Raw genomic sequence first — 17,711 nt, 5'->3', positions numbered from 1 at the left:
CTCACGAAGCCCCCGTTTCTCATCCGTGTAAATTGGTACCTTGGGCAGAGTATTGGCACCAACTCACGAAGCCCCCGTTTCTCGTCCGTGTAAATTGGTACCTTGGGTCGAGTGTTGGCACCAACTCACGAAGCCCCCAACTCACAAGCCCTTTCTCAACCGTGTAAATTGGTACCTTGGGCAGAGTGTTGGCACCAACTCACTAAGCCCCCGTTTCTCATCCGTGTAAATTGGTACCTTGGGCAGAGTGTTGGCACCAACTCACGAAGCCCCCGTTTCTCCACCGTGTAAATTGGTACCTTGGGTCGAGTGTTGGCACCAACTCACGAAGCCCCCGTTTCTCCACCGTGTAAATTGGTACCTTGGGTCGAGTGTTGGCACCAACTCACGAAGCCCCCGTTTCTCATCCGTGTGAATTGGTACCTTGGGTCGAGTGTTGGCACCAACTCACAAAGCCCCCGTTTCTCATCCGTGTGAATTGGTACCTTGGGTCGAGTGTTGGCACCAACTCACAAAGCCCCCGTTTCTCGTCCGTGTGAATTGGTACCTTGGGTCGAGTGTTGGCACCAACTCACAAAGCCCCCGTTTCTCGTCCGTGTGAATTGGGGCCATGTCTTTGCAGATGTAAGTTGTAACGGCAGCTGTTCTCTCCTTCCATCTTCATGATTCTTTGCCATATGGTGTGCCGCGGGCAAAAGCCTCTTGCAACGTCTGAGTCTGGGGTTTGTTTTGAGCCCTCAACTGTACTTTTTTGGGTCTCCTCCAGAGACTCTTTCCGTACTGTTCCACATGATTCTTGCGCAGGGGGTAAAGGAGGTTAGTGGTGTTTGAGGCTGTTGTGCACAAATGTTTTTTGTGTGAGGATTGTTTTCCCATTACACCTTTTCTTTGTGGTATTGCAGTGATGGTACCGTTTGACATTTTCTTTTACACTTACTGTGTGTGTGATTCGTCGGCATGCCATTTGGATGCATGTCTGCATGTGTGTGTTTATCCACATGAGTAGAGTGAATTATTCAGTACTCACATCTCTCTCCCTCTCCCACTGAACAGCTGTGTCATGGTGAAACACAGGATGCTGCTGCCACTGCCTCGCGGGCACCACACACACACACACACACACACACACACACACACACACACACACACACACACACACACACACAGGTAAATACTTGAATGCAGTTACCTATACTAGCTGACAGATGTGAAGCAGACATACACACAGGGAGAGAGACCTCCCCATGCATCCCCTGTGTGGGATGACTGTTCAGATCATCCATAAAATGTTTATTACGGTAAACACGGTACCAACACTCCTGCTGTTGTTCACACGTCAAGTGTGTGTGTGTGTGTTGGAGAGAATGTTAAGTGTGTGTGCTCCTGTCCTAAGCAGCTGCTCAGGTTTAATGCTGACATGAACTGTGTGTGTGTGTTCAGTACTGTCTACTGTTCTGCCACTCACTTCTGTGGGAGTTTGAGAGGGGAACATACTCACTCCCTCTCTCTCTCACTCCCTGGCTCTGTCCCTCGCTCAATCCCTCTTTCCCATGAATCGTCAGTGGTGAACACTCATTCCCCTCTCTCTTCCAGGAAAAGAGAGCGCTGCCAATCAACTAACCAGATGAGCCACCGGTAAATAAAGCAAGAAAGTACCTTTGGGCGTCTGTTTACTTCACAGCTAGACTCACGGGCAGGCAGGGAACACTTTACATAACCGCTGTAGAGTCCTGCTAGTCACCCAATCTAGCTTTTAACACCGTGTGTGAATCTGTTTCTGAGTTGCCTCTCTCTCTACAATGTTTGTATGGCGCAGCAATGGATAAACAAGCACATTCTCATCCAGAAGCGGCACTCCTAGTGTTCGGTGATATTAATGCAGGGACACTGAAATCTGTTTTTACCTCATTTCTACCAGAATGTCGCAAAAGCAAAAACTCAAACAGGAAGTGGTCCGATGAAGCGGATGCTAAGTTACAGGACTGTTTCGCGAGCACAGACTGGAGTATGTTCCGGGATTCATCGGATAGCACTTAGGAGTTGACCACATCAGTCACCGGCTTCATTAAGAAGTGCACCGACTGCGTCTACCCATAGTGACCGTACGTACATATTCCAACCAGAAATCACGGCTTACATCCAACATCCACACTGAGCTAAAGGAATCCTACTACACCGGCTCTGACGCTCATCTGATGTGACAGGGATTGAAAACTATTACGGACTACAAAGGGTAACCCAGCAGCGAGCTGCCCAGTGACACGAGCCAACCAGGTAAGTACCTTCTATGCTCGCTTCAAGGCAACACTGAACCACGCATGAGAGTTCCGGATGACTGTATGATCGCGCTCTTCGTAGCTCATGTGAGTAAGACCAATAAACTGGTTAACATTCACAGACAGATTACCAGGACACGCACTCAGGATGCGTGCTCATGTACTGAGCAGCTGGCAAGTGCCTTCAAATAACTTGTTCAACCTCTCCGTGACCCAGTCTGTAATACCTACATGTTTCAAGCAGACCACCATAGTCCCTGTGCCCAAGAATGCCAAGGTAACTTGCCTAAATGACTATCACCCAGTGGCACTCACATCTGTAGCCATGAAATGCTTTGAAAGGCTGGTCATGGCTCACAATAGCATCCCAGAAACCCTAGACCCACTCCAATTTGCATATCGTGCCAACAGATCCACAGATGATGCAATCTTCATTGCACTCCACACTGCCCTTTCCCACCTGGACAAAAGGAACACCTATGTGAGAATGCTGTTCATTGACTACAGCCCAGCATTCAACACCATAGTGCCCTCCTCGGCTATATGCCTTATCACCGATGACGAAGAGGCAGCCTATAGGGATGATGTGTGAGACTTGGCAACATCCTCTCCCTCAACGTTATTATAAAAAAAGACAAAGGAGCTTAACGTGGACTTCAGTAAACGGAGGACCAAAGCACACCCCCATTCACATCGACGGGGCTATAGTGGGAGCGGGTCGAGAGATTCAAGTTCACTAAGGATCTGTCATGGTCCACACACACCAACACAGGTGACGAGGTCACGACAGCGACCCTTCCCCCCTCAAGAGGCTGAAAAGATTTGGCATGGCCCCTCAAAGTTCTACAGCTGCACCATTTGAGAGCGCCATGACTGGCTTCATCACCGCTTGGTATGACAACTGCTTGGCAACCCGACCGCAAGGCACTACAGAGGGTTGTGCGTATGGCCCAGTACATCACTGTGGCCAAGCTCCCTGCCATCCAGGACCTCGATACTAGGCGGTATCAGAGGAAGGCCTTAACAAGTGTCAGACTCCAGCTACCCAAGTCATAGACTGTTCTCTCTGCTACCACACGTCAAGCGGTACAGATGCAGCACATTTGGAACCAACAGGACCCTGAACAGCTTAGTAGTTAGTCCATTCCACTGTTGGTTAACACCAAGCATTTGGGGTCGGCAGGTAGCCTAGTGGTTAGAGTGTTGGGCCAGTAACTGAAAGGTTGCTAGATCGAATCCCTGAGCTGATAAGGTAAAAATCTGCCGTTCTGCCCCCGAACAAGGCAGTTAACCCACTGTTCCTAGGCCATCATTGTTTTTGTTCTTAACTGGCTTGCCTAGTTAAATAAAGGTACCATTTTGTTCAGTGACGAAAGTTAAATAGTTAACCATTATGCCTTGACCCTTTTTGCACAAATGCTTTGTCTCGTCACGGACACTGCTGCTACAGTTTACTGCGTACATGCAATGCTTTGTCTCGTCACGGACACTGCTGCTACAGTTTACTGCGTACATGCAATGCTTTGTCTCATCACGGACACTGCTGCTACAGTTTACTGCGTACATGCAATGCTTTGTCTCGTCACGGACACTGCTGCTACAGTTTACTGCGTACATGCAATGCATTGTCTCATCACGGACACTGCTGCTACAGTTTACTGCGTACATGCAATGCTTTGTCTCGTCACGGACACTGCTGCTACAGTTTACTGCGTACATGCAATGCTTTGTCTCGTCACGGACACTGCTGCTACAGTTTACTGCGTACATGCAATGCATTGTCTCGTCACGGACACTGCTGCTACAGTTTACTGCGTACATGCAATGCATTGTCTCGTCACGGACACTGCTGCTACAGTTTACTGCGTACATGCAATGCTTTGTCTCGTCACGGACACTGCTGCTACAGTTTACTGCGTACATGCAATGCTTTGTCTCGTCACGGACACTGCTGCTACAGTTTACTGCGTACATGCAATGCTTTGTCTCGTCACGGACACTGCTGCTACAGTTTACTGCGTACATGCAATGCTTTGTCTCGTCACGGACACTGCTGCTACAGTTTACTGCGTACATGCAATGCTTTGTCTCGTCACGGACACTGCTGCTACAGTTTACTGCGTACATGCAATGCTTTGTCTCGTCACGGACACTGCTGCTACAGTTTACTGTGTACATGCAATGCTTTTCAATATTTGGGTGTGTTACATTTTTTTTAAATGCCCTCATTAATCTACACACTACCCCATAATTGCAAAGCAAAAACAGGTTTTTAGATTTTTTTTGCAAGTGTATAAAAAAAACGAACATTTACTTAAGTATTTAGACCCTTTACTCAGTACTTTGTTGAAGCACCTTTGGCAGCGATTACAGCCTTGAGTCTTCTTGGGTATGATGCTGCAAGCTTGGTACACCTGTATTTGGGGAGTTTCTCCCATTCTTCTCTGCAGATCCTCTCAAGCTCTGTCAGGTTGGATGGGGAGCGTCCCTGCACAGCTATTTTCAAGTCTCTCCAGAGATGTTCGATCTGGTTCATGTCCAGGCTCTGGCTTGGCCACTCAAGGATATTCAGAGACTTTGTCCCGAAGCCACCCCTGGTTGTCTTGGCTGTGTGCTTAGGGTCGTTGTTCTGTTGAAAGGTGAACCTTTGCCCCCGTCTGAGGTCCTGAGCGCTCTGGAGACATTATTCATGAAGGGGATGTCTGTACTTTGCTCCACTCATTTTTCCCTCTAACCTGACCATTCACCCAGTCCCCACAACATAATCCTGCCACCACCATGCTTCACCGTAGGGTTGGTGCCAGGTTTCCTCCAGATGTGATTCTTGGCATTCAGGCCAAAGAGTTCAATCTTGGTTTCATCAAACCAGAGAGCCGTTATGTGACTTTTACTAAGGAGTGGCTTCCGTCTGGCCTGATTGGTGGAGCACTGCAGAGATGGTTGTCCTTCTAGTAGGTTCTCCCATCTCTACAGAGGAACTCTGGAGCTGTTTCAGAGTGAACGTCGGGACCTTGGTCACCTCCCTGACCAATGCCCTTCTCCCCCGATTGCTCCATTTGGCTGGGCGGCCAGCTCTAGTAAGAGTCTCGGTGGTTCCAAACTTCTTCCATTTAAGAAAGATGGAGCCCACTGTGTTCTTGGGGACTTTCAGCATTTTTTGGTACCCTTCCCCAGATCTCTGCTTCGACACAATCCTGTCTCAGAACTATACAGACAATTCCTTTGACCTCAGAGCGTCTGCTAAATGACTTAAATGTAATGTAATGTAATGTTTTTGCTCTGACATCTGTGGGACCTTATATAGACAGGTGTGTGCCTTTCCAAATCATGTCCAATCAATTGAATTTTCCACAGGTGGACTCCAAGTTGAATTAGCAACATTTTCTAAAAACCTGTTTTCGCTTTGTCATTATGGGGTATTGTGTTAAGATTGAGAATGTATTCATTTAATACATTTTAGAATAAGGCTGTAGCATAACAAAATGTGGGAAAAGGGGTCTGAATACTTCCCCAATCCACTGTATAAGCCAAATTATCGTTACTCGTTGTGTATTTATTTTTCCATTGTTTGTATATTTTCTTTCTCTGCATTGTTGCAAAGGGCCCCTAAGTAAGCATTTCACTGTTGATCTACACCAATAAAATCCCTCTTCACATCCAAAGGAGACAAGTTAAAACACTGGGGAGGGAAACATTATTTTGTCTCCTCGTTTCTTTCTCTCTCGCAAGAGCAAAAACTATTTTGAGGAAGAGAGAGGAAACGGCGCTCACATACTCTAAGGTGTCTCCTCTCCCTCATTCCAACAGTTTAAACTGGCTTCCTGTCCTCGTCTCTTCTCCCTCATTCCAACAATCTAAATGAGCTTCCTGTCTTCGTCTCCTTTCCCCAATCCCAATAGTCTAAACTGTCTTCCTGTCTTCATCTCCTTTCCCCAATCCCAACAGTCTAAACTGTCTTCATCTCCTTTCCCCAATCCCAATAGTCTAAACTGTCTTCGAGTCTTCATCTCCTTTCCCCAATCCCACAAGTCTAAACTGGCTTCCTGTCTTCATCTCCTTTCCCCAATCCCAACAGTCTAAACTGGCTTCCTGTCTTCATCTCCTTTCCCCAATCCCAAAAGTCTAAACTGGCTTCCTGTCTTCATCTCCTTTCCCCAATCCCAATAGTCTAAACTGGCTTCCTGTCTTCATCTCCTTTCCCCAATCCCAATAGTCTAAACTGGCTTCCTGTCTTCATCTCCTTTCCCCAATCCCAATAGTCTAAACTGGCTTCCTGTCTTCATCTCCTTTCCCCAATCCCAATAGTCTAAACTGTCTTCCTGTCTTCATCTCCTTTCCCCAATCCCAATAGTCTAAACTGTCTTCCTGTCTTCATCTCCTTTCCCCAATCCCAACAGTCTAAACTGTCTTCCTGTCTTCATCTCCTTTCCCCAATCCCAACAGTCTAAACTGTCTTCATCTCCTTTCCCCAATCCCAACAGTCTAAACTGGCTTCCTGTCTTCATCTCCTTTCCCCAATCCCAATAGTCTAAACTGGCTTCCTGTCTTCATCTCCTTTCCCCAATCCCAATAGTCTAAACTGGCTTCCTGTCTTCATCTCCTTTCCCCAATCCCAACAGTCTAAACTGGCTTCCTGTCTTCATCTCCACTCTCTCATCTAGGGCTGTCCCCGACAAAAACAAATCTTGGGCGAATAAGAGTTGTCTGTTCTTTCAACCAATCTTTCAACCAATCAGCCAGAAGCTTGACCTAACAAACTTGAAACTTTTCTATGAAATATTCTGGACCCTCAGAGTTTTCCGCACCAGTGAGCGCCAAACAAACACAACTGTAGGCTATTTGCACAAGGGATAATAAGTAATCAGGTAGGCCTATTTTATGACATTTCCACTTGATCAGAGCATGACATTTCCCCCCTCTTTCATGCCGAGTGGTTATCAAAAGGGAGAGAGCTGTGGAAATATTTTAGAAATAGGCTACATTTAGGAGCAATTGTCATTCTCAATGGATGTAAAAACAGACTTTGTTTACTTGCTGTTTGAGGTGAAGAAAATGACTTTGAGAAGCTCCAGCTCATTAGTGGTTGCGAGTTAAGATCATCAGAAATATTATCAGATCCTCAAATGGGCACATTTTAGAAGCTGACATTTACGCGCAGGCTAGGTAGCCTAGGCCTACTTCTATGTATAATCAGGAGCGCATCCTTACTCAACATTGACAGGAGCGCTCCAAACAGAATGAATAAATTGACAACTCATACATGGAATGAAATAAACTAAAACTTGGTTCTCACAAGTGTACCCTGGGTGGTGCGCTGTACAAACACGTCCACTCCGGAAATGAGAACTGTAAAATACTGTAATAATAATGAATGCATTCCCAGAAATTAGGTTAGCCAAACATTGTGATACTGGTGTGGCTTCCGCATTGGATTAGTCCGCTGAGAACGATGTCAATCAAGATGTGGCATAATTTTTAAAATAATTGTAATGTTTTTAAAACATTCTCGGTTAACCACTATTGACCAAACAATTGACCAGTTGACTAAATGGGGTAAACCCTACCCTCATCCCAACAGTCTAAGGGGGCTTCCTCTCCTCACGGCCTCTCTATCATATGCACTGATCTGAAGTGACACGATGAGCGAAAGCAATATGGTGGATGTTTAACGATAAGCTAGCTTGCTCTTGTCTATTTAGAGAGGGCACCACTACAAGGTGCATAAAGTAATAGAATTTGTCACTCTGAAATTCAAGTACTGGAATACCTTGAATATGTCTTTATGTATTGGGGCAGCCTGTGGGACCTAAAGTGTAGTGAAATATAAGGATAATTTAAATAAAGACAATTTAATATTGTTAGCATGTATACTGAACAAAAATATAAACGGAAGGTGTAATATTTTCAAAGCTTTTACTGAGTTACAGTTCATATAAGAAAATAGTCATCAGTACTGACTTACCAGTCCTGTATGTTGTGAAACACATATTATTGAGTAGAACTTGTAGCCAGTGATGATTAGTAAGTTCGTTTTTTTTTATCTTCATGAGGTTGTGTTGATATACTGCCATCTGGTGGTGACTAGAAACAATTGCTTAATAGGAATTATTACAAATTGATGGTCCTTGAATTTAAATATTAGTCCTTGACAAACTAAGTCAACCATCTCAACCAAGCCAGAGATAGAGTTGGCAAAACAGGCTGCAGGTCAGTTGTCAGTTTTTCTGTCAGTCCGTTAGGTCACTGGAAAACGTTGGTCTGCGCCTCAGTCCTCAGAGCACCTCCAACACCGCACCTTGGCCTCCTTCAAAAGGTGACACATGGTCTTTACACCGTGCGCTCTCTCTCTCTCTTTCCTTCTCTCTCTCACACTCTCATCTTCTCTTCCACTCTCTTTCTCTCCCACTCTCTTTTTCTCATTCACTAACAATATCCCCTAAAGCCTTTGAGGGGGGTTTGGATTAAACACCTTTGATGAGGAGATACTGTTACCTCGTTTCATGTTAAAAATCATTGGCCGGGGGAGCTAGCAGCTAAATTGAGCCTTTTACACCTGTCGGGCTTGTGTGTTTGAGAAACCTGATGACCCAAGTCAAGAGCCCCCTGGCCTACTGTACCGGGGCCAAGCATGGTGTTCAATACCTTTTTTGCTTTTTAAATAGATAAACTTAGAATCAACAGTCAACAATGGGCCTGATCCCTGGCGAGAAATTGCCCCCCACACATGGAGTTTGAGGGGATGCTTGGGACTCGGCTTGATCTTCTTTTTTTCTGTAGCAATTTTGATGGCTTTTCAGAGCGCTCATCATCTTCATCCATTAGTGAGTCGATGGCTTCAATAGTCTTGCTGGAATTGAAATACAATGTAAAAAATGTGCCGCAGACATTAAAGACCAGCAGTCGATTTATTTAACCATTATTAGGCCTACAGTATTGTAGCCTACTGTACCTGATCATTTTCCCGGGCTTTCCCGTTCGGCGTAACACAGACATCTGATGATAGTGTTTGCGAATAGCACTGTCCGTGACCAAAATCCCCAAGGCTACCAGTATTTTTTAAATGTCTCCAGTAGATTTTCCGTTCCTCCTGAAAGCCCTAATCTGCTCACTTAAATGAATAGAGATCCTGGTCATGGTGCTACAGTATGTTGTTACAGCATAATCAAAGTGAGGACAATCTACGATCTGCTGTATACTTATGGCCTATTGTAAACTGAAAGTCACACCTTTCCAGTACTCTTCACCCTGCCCCAAACTCCACCCTTAACACAGTTACCATTCCAAAATGAGCTGTTTATCTGGAAAAAAAATGACATTGAGAACAGACAAAATGGACATCGTTTTCATCAAGCCAGCTTCTTTCTATGGTGCCAATCACTCACTTTCGGTTATTTGAAAACAAAATCATCTCCAAAGTAAACAAGCCATAGGAAGTTGGTTGCAATTTCAGTTTAACCCACCAGAAAAGACAGAACAAATAATACAACAAATAGTGGTTAAACTCAATTATACTAATTGATTAAAAAAAAAGATCAATTGGAACCTTTAACAAGTGGAAGGGGTTAAAAGTATTATTATTATTAACCCTGCATTATATTTAAATAAAAGCCCCTTAGATATTCTGTGTTTTTATTTACAGTAGTGATGGACAGCTGGAGGCATTTTGTAAAATAAAGGTTACATTTAAAAAACCTCATCCAGCGAGGGTATCACTTTCTTAGCAAGGGAGGAGAATTCTCCACCTGGGTGGACTGTGAGAGGATCACGTACAAACACAATGATGTCCTTGGGCGTGTGGTCTTCAAATCTGGTGGATACGTTGTCCCTCAGCTGCTTTATTAAATGTTCCATCAGCTCTGTGACGATGCTGCGGCCTGGTCCCTCTGCCTGCCGTTTCTTCAGTGTGCTGAAGTCCAAATCCAACAACTCAAGCTTCCTAGTAAAGGCCTCAAATTTCTCCACCTTGTCAGCGACTGTTTCCCTCTTCCTTGTGACTGCAGATTTAACCCGTTTAAATGACAAAATATGCCCGCAAAAAAAATCTGCGTGTGCAGTTTGCAGTTAATGATTCAATGTTTCTGTGTCGGGCCTCTATATGGGGCGGGAATACCACTGAAAGTTCTATGCTTAGATTCATAATTAGTTCTCCTCTGAAACTTTGATTTTCATTATCCAAATCAAATGTATTTATATAGCCCTTCTTACATCAGCTGATATCACAAAGTTCTGTACAGAAACCCAGCCTAAAACCCCAAACAGAAAGCAATGCAGATGTAGAAGCACGGTGGCTAGGAAAAACTCCCTAGAAAGGCAGGAACCTAGAGAGGAACCAGGCTATGAGGGGTGGCCAGTCCTCTTCTGGCTGTGCCCGGGTGGAGATTTTAACAGAACATGGCAAGATGTTCAAATGTTCATGAATAATAATAATCACAGTAGTTGTCGAGGGTGCAACAGGTCAGCACCTCAGGAGTAAAAATCAGTTGGCTTTTCATAGCCGATCATTCAGAGTATCTCTTACCGCTCCTGCTGTCTCTAAAGAGTTGAAAACAGCAGGTCCGGGACAGGTAGCACATCCAGTGAACAGGTCAGGATTCCATAGCCGCAGGCAGAACAGTTGAAACTGGAGCAGCAGCACGGCCAGGTGGACTGGGGACAGCAAGGAGTCATCATGCCAGGTAGTCCTGAGGCATGGTCCTAGGGCTCAGGACCTCCGAGAGAAAGAAAGGAAGAAAGACAGAATTAGAGAGAGCATACTTATCCATCTTTCTTCTTGATACTTTTTGAGAGCAACATTTAATCTGGCTGTCAAGCAAATTGTTCTGAACAAATGTTGACGTTAAAAAAGTAGTGTAGGCTATGTAGACCTGTTTTTCCCCACCAATCAACACACAGAGAAATAGACAAAAATAATAATTGAATAGATACATAGTGATTTTATCTTATTGTCACCGAATGTATTATGTACTAAGCATATGTGTTAAACATGTTAAATGTGTAGTGTAGTCTAATTAATTATGCTAATATTATATACTTATGTTCTGACCCACCGTCATCCAATTGTTATAATAGGAATTGAACACCCTACTCGGGTGTGGTCAACTATTTCAGCACCGTTTGGTGCTGCTCTGAGACAGGCGCGGGGACTGGTCTTGATAAAGCAATGAGATTTTTATTTTCACTACTTTCATCTCCGTTTGGGTATTGGTTATCCTACAATTAGGGTGTGGAAACTGTCACGTTGTACAGCGGCATATTTTCCCCGCGGAAACTTGCCTTTTCTAAGAAACAGTCTCTAGTTTGGCCCAGACTTTGTTGTCAATTTCCATGTAATGAGCTGTGACTTGCCTCACTGGTGGGATGGTACACAGGATGTCTTGAAACGGGTATCAAAGGATGTCTTCGCAGGCTGGCCAGCAAAACCTGTGGCCCCAATCCTTTTCATACAACAAAACTTGACATGTGTGTTGTTTGTCTGTGACGATGCCAGGGTACAGTTGACCGTTGTACTTCAGCACACACCATTTGCCAACAACCTCAGGACTTTGCCACTGATTGAATGTGAAATGGTTTGCATTAAAGCGCTCACAGCTCAGATGTTGTCTTGCTGTGAACAAGCAGCTGACGTCCCTGTAGGTCAGCTCTCCATGGCCCAGGGTTACTGCCTGGTGCATCTTCATCGTAGAACTGGTGGAACATCCTTGGGTATCTCTGACACTGCTCTGTCGACTGCTTCCTCTTCCACAAAAAACAACTTGATTGCTATATCCGTCTTGCTTAACACAGAAAACCGCTCTGAAGCATCAGGGATATCTGTCCCCTTGCCGACAAGACTGTCAGCCGTCCTCTTCAGGGCCCCCCCACTCCATCCGGAGCACCCTTGCCGTGGCTTGCCTCAAAGAAGTTCCACGTTCCTGCAGTGAATCCTCTTCTGAACAATTCCCTCGCTGCTTGTACTGAGTACAAGGGCCATCACTGTAAAAATGGATGGTGGAGACCTCTGGATGTGCACTCTGCACATAATCAAGCATTGGTGACAAGTGCTGCCAGATTGCTGGTGGGCCCTTCTGTCTAGAGGGGGACACTGCAGAAGGACACTGGTCGGGGGGGTTGTGTGCACATAAAGCACACCTGTGTGCAAAGTCAACATGAATTAAGCATTCATATGCTTTCAAGCCTTGTTTCAGTGCTCTGTAGTGATTCTTCTAGTGATTCTAAACTGATTCTTGATGTTGTAAGTGTGCCTGTTAAACTTGCGTAGCATCAGGTTCAGCTGTTCCAGCAGTGGCTCTTGGGTGGTCTGGAACTCTTTTTTTTAATGATGACTTTGAATGTTCCGTGATAGATTTTATAAGTTCATCAAGATTGAAAGTGTTGATGATCTTCAGGTGGTGCAGTTTCTGTCCTATAAAACTGAGATGTTTGTTCAGCTTGCACATGCAAGTCTCCCGGTCACTTAGAGTTGGGTGAACAACCCAAAAGGGGGGCAGTGAGCAGAAGAGGAAGTATGAGATCGACCCATCATGTTCTGCCAGAAACTTCGCATGTAGATCTTTCATCCTGTCCTAAAGGATTTTTTTTCTGATTTTTGATTTTCTTCTGGGTGAGGGTCTGCCTATTCCCAGTCGTAATTTGACTGACATCATCCCTGGTGTAAAAATCTCGGACTTTGTTTATGAAGCTGCCATCTTTCCTGGACTTGATCCTGTAGTCTGCCTCCACTTTTCCTTTGCGACGTCTGTGCTTTTCCCTCTTACTAATGTTATCGACTGAATGCTCTGTCCTCCCTGTATTTCTGCTGTTCCTTCTTTAAGTACCTCTCTCTCCTTTCTGGGTCGGTATTGTGTCGCCAGCGACAGCGCCGCTGCTTCTCTGCAGCACTTAATCGATTGGCTCCCGGTAAGTAATGTGTTCACATTGTAAAACTGAAAACACCTTCAGTGTGATTCCAACTCTAAAACTTAATATCAAGAGAATAGTATTATAATTAATCAATGTATATACCAGACACACATTTAAAATGGCTATTTCATTCAAACTTCTCACCCCTGTTACTCTTATTCAGTCCTTTTACCCTTCATATGAGTAACCGGACTGAATGTAACAGGACTGAGTTTTTAGCATAGCATTAGCAAATACATGAAATGTAGCCACATGGCATCAATGCTAATAGCATGATAACACTTAGCACCTTCAAGTGGTTGACTAATAGTATCTTTAAAAACAACATAATAACATTAAGAAATAATTTAGGTTATAGGACTGTACGTTGAGATTGACATTCACAGTCATACTTACAATATGATACAGAAAAAGAGGGAGAACGTTTGGTCAGGAGACTCAAATGATGCTACTTCCTGTTGATCATGTGACTTGTGGAATGTCCCACATTTTTAGAGGGGGGAATGTGTCAGGGTAACATGACTGAGTGAAAACCATGACTAAAATGTGTATTTTAACTAACATATTATGAATTTCTGATGAGAAAATGTATTTTATGTCTAAATTGGAAATAGAGTCACCCAATAATAGAAAAAAATGTAGATTTCTATAGGATTCTAATCATTATATTCCATGGTGAAGTGTAGTGTTGGAAAGTTTTTATTAAAGTTTTACATGATGTATCCTCACATTGCAATTAGGACAAAGTGCAGGACACGTTGCTTGATAATATAATGTATTATGCTGATATTTTTCATGCATATTTATGCTTTAATGTCCTGGGGACGGAAAAAGGCACCGATTTGGTAGAATGGCCCAACTACCAATTGGATATCATGAAATCCGGGAGAAAAATAAACTCTTGGCAACGGAAAATCAATGAGTGTTTAATGGACAAGTCCATGTAGGACCTCTCTTTTTCAGTCTAGGGTGTCCAATCAGAAATGCATATTTTGACCAATGGGTAAAATAATAGTTTAATTGTGTAGCTAATTCTCTATGAAAAACAATGGTCCAAATCTCAAGTCAAATCAAATTTCAAATCAAATTTATTTCAAATCAAATCAAATGTATTTATATAGCCCTTCGTACATCAGCTGATATCTCAAAGTGCTGTACAGAAACCCAGCCTAAAACCCCAAACAGCAAGCAATGCAGGTGTAGAAGCAAGTCTCTGTCATAGTCAGTTGAAAAAGTTCATGGGGTTTTTACCCTTGTAGGATGGGCCAAAATTAGGGTGAATGAATCAATGGAGGCCAGATAAAAAGAAAGTGGTCAAAAATATGGCAAATTGCATCAGGTCAGCTAGACTGGATTTTGTGCAAGAATTAGGTTTACTGGCTACCTGACAGGCTCACTTTCCCATTGAACTTGTCATCTTTCTTCTTGAAATAAAAACCAATATACAGGTAAGATGGATATCGATTTTGAGACATGACATGTATTTTCATATTTAAGTATACACTTTTCATAGTCTAAATGTCTTATTTTTCGATAATGTCTGACAAAAACAAGCATATTTCTGTGAAATATCAACAGCGCACTGAGTGTATAAAACACTTTTTTTTTTTTTTTCAAAGCCTCATACATTTAATTCAGCTCGTGTCGTGGTAAATTTTCTTTCTACGACCCGCTGAAACAACATTGAAGACGAAGACCACAAAATGTCAAATCCTCAGGTTATTACGAGAAACGTGTCTCATCGCAGGTTTCAACAAAGCTCTGCTTATTATCGGATGTATTATGTTATGAAATCGGACATTAAAAATATATATAATGTTAATAATATGTTAAAGACCACACTGAACTATTCAGAACATTAATGCTCATTTATCATGATAAAATGTATTTTATAACATAAGGTATTGTAATTTCATCACCAAAACAGGTTTTTACCCACTCTGGGCAAAGTGGGTGGATACCCTAATCAGAACGTTTTATAACGTTTGGTGCCTAATGATCATTCACGTTTCAAAATCATGTATTTATCTCAGATATGTTGCTGAGCTACAATTCTGATATCTTACTTTACCAGGAAGTCAATAGTAGTTCATTGGTGTCCTGTGGAATAAATTGGTTGTGTGTGTCAGTGAAGCTGTGTGTTTGTGCACACATGCTTCAGTAAGTTGGTTGTGTGGGGGTCGTTGAGTCAATGTGTGCGTGTACGTACCTGTGACGCAGGAGATAATGGACCGTTTTTGTCAGGGATCTATTCTGAGCTACCAGCCATGAGTCAGAGCACTCGGAGATAGTGAACTCCTCCCAGTACTCAGAAGTCAATGCACAACACTTGCGCACACATACACAAGCGCACTCAGGCTCAACTCACAAGCACACACACACTTACTTGATACACATGCACACACACATAACATACTCTTATAACACACCAAGCGTGCTGAGGTCTAGGCCCCTATTTATGCCACCTGCCTGAAGAGCGAGCAGGGGAGGGAGATGGATGGAGTGGAGAGGAAGAAATTAATTGGAGGGGAAGTTGCAGCAAAAGAGATGGTTGGAGATACAGAGAGATTAGGGCTGGGCGACATGGCCAAAATATCATATCAAAGTATTTAAAATATAAAAAAATTGAACGGTATTTTTAGTTTTTGAATAATAAAAGTTATACATTTGCTTTATGAGTAGTGAGTGATCCTAGGGTGCTTTATGAGTAGTGAGTGATCCTAGGGTGCTTTATGAGTAGTGAGTGATCTCAGGATGCTTTATGAGTAGTGAGTGATCCTAGGGTGCTTTATGAGTAGTGAGTGATCCTAGGGTGCTTTATGAGTAGTGAGTGATCCTAGGGTGCTTTATGAGTAGTGAGTGATCCCAGGGTGTGTTATGAGTAGTGAGTGATCCTAGGGTGCGTTATGAGTAGTGAGTGATCCTAGGGTGCTTTATGAGTAGTGAGAGATCCTAGGGTGCTTTATGAGTAGTGAGTGATCCGAGGGTGCTTAATGAGTAGTGAGTGATCCTAGGGTGCTTAATGAGTAGTGAGTGATCCTAGGGTGCTTTATGAGTAGTGAGTGATCCCAGAGTGCTTTGAGTAGTGAGTGATCCCAGGGTGCTATATGAGTAGTGAGTAGTGATCCCAGGGTGCTATATGAGTAGTGAGTAGTGATCCCAGGGTGCTATATGAGTAGTGAGTAGTGATCCCAGGGTGCTTTATGAGTAGTGAGTAGTGATCCCAGGGTGCTTTATGAGTAGTGAGTAGTGATCCCAGGGTGCTTTATGAGTAGTGAGTAGTGATCCCAGGGTGCTTTATGAGTAGTGAATAGTGATCCCAGGGTGCTTTATGAGTAGTGAGTGATCCCAGGGTGTGTTATGAGTAGTGAGTGATCCTAGGGTGCGTTATGAGTAGTGAGTGATCCTAGGGTGCTTTATGAGTAGTGAGAGATCCTAGGGTGCTTTATGAGTAGTGAGCCCAGGGTGGTTTATGAGTAGTAAGTAGTGATCCCAGGGTGGTTTATGAGTAGTGAGTAGTGATCCCAGGGTGCTTTATGAGTAGTGAGTAGTGATCCCAGGGTGCTTTATGAGTAGTGAGTGATCCCAGGGTGCTTTATGAGTAGTGAGTGATCCTAGAGTGGCAACACATACATTCTAAGTGATTTCAATTAGTCTTTCTGCATTCTGATTGTTTTATACTGTTCAATTCAACCTAAAATAATTTTCAGCACTTTTGTCAATTTCTGCATTTCCTGCACTCATTTGAGATCATTTCCACAGTTATAGGCCTTATTTTTTTTCCAAATGTTGCAATTGATATTTGACTTGTGATTTAGATCAAAACACTTTGGTGAACTGTTGGCATCATGGAAATATAATGATTCATCTAATTATATATATATATATATATTTATTTAACTAGGCAAGTCAGTTAAGAACAAATTCTTATTTTCAATGACGGCCTAAATGACGGCCTAGGAACAGTGGGTTAACTGCCTGTTCAGAGGCAGAGCGACAGATTTGTACCTTGTCAGCTCGGGGGTTTGAACTTGCAACCTTCCGGTTACTAACCACTAGGCTACCCTGCCGCCCCATAGTTAGAATATAATAGTGGGCACTTTGAATACAGTGTTGTTTGACAACCAGTTAAAATCCCAGGGAGGGGTTATTGTGACAGGGTAGGAAACAAAATTGCTAAGTGTTTCCTAGGGGACCCAATAATTTTTGGCGACATTGAATGTATTCTCTAGGGGAGAGAGGCGAATAGATGGAGTGGTAGAGGGATACCAAGGGTAGGCCTTACCGTCTTGCGTGGGAGACAACCGGCCAATCAGATCATCTACGTCCCAGGGCAATGACGAGAGATCGGGTCATCTGAGACCCCATGGTCCAATAGCATCACAATGGGCGGCTACAGGAACGAGAGACTGTCCTGCTCATTCATTCATGACAGAAAAAGAGTGAGGGAGGGAGAGGGAGGAAAGAAAGGCAGAGTAAGTGTTTTCCAAACTCACCAGGAAGTCATAGTCTGGGAGAGTTGGGAGGCTCTCTGTC

At 43.6% G+C, this 17,711-nt stretch overlaps 1 pseudogene; it reads left to right on the top strand.

Moving 5' to 3' along the window:
- LOC115139574 (MAP/microtubule affinity-regulating kinase 3-like) overlaps positions 1-17,711 on the top strand; it is a 144,684-nt pseudogene that overhangs the window by 50,577 nt on the left and 76,396 nt on the right.

Source organism: Oncorhynchus nerka, linkage group LG13, assembly GCF_034236695.1.
Source record: "Oncorhynchus nerka isolate Pitt River linkage group LG13, Oner_Uvic_2.0, whole genome shotgun sequence".
NCBI lineage: Eukaryota > Metazoa > Chordata > Actinopteri > Salmoniformes > Salmonidae > Oncorhynchus > Oncorhynchus nerka.
Note: the sequence above shows the minus strand (reverse complement) of the source record. Positions and strands in the feature narration are given on the sequence as shown.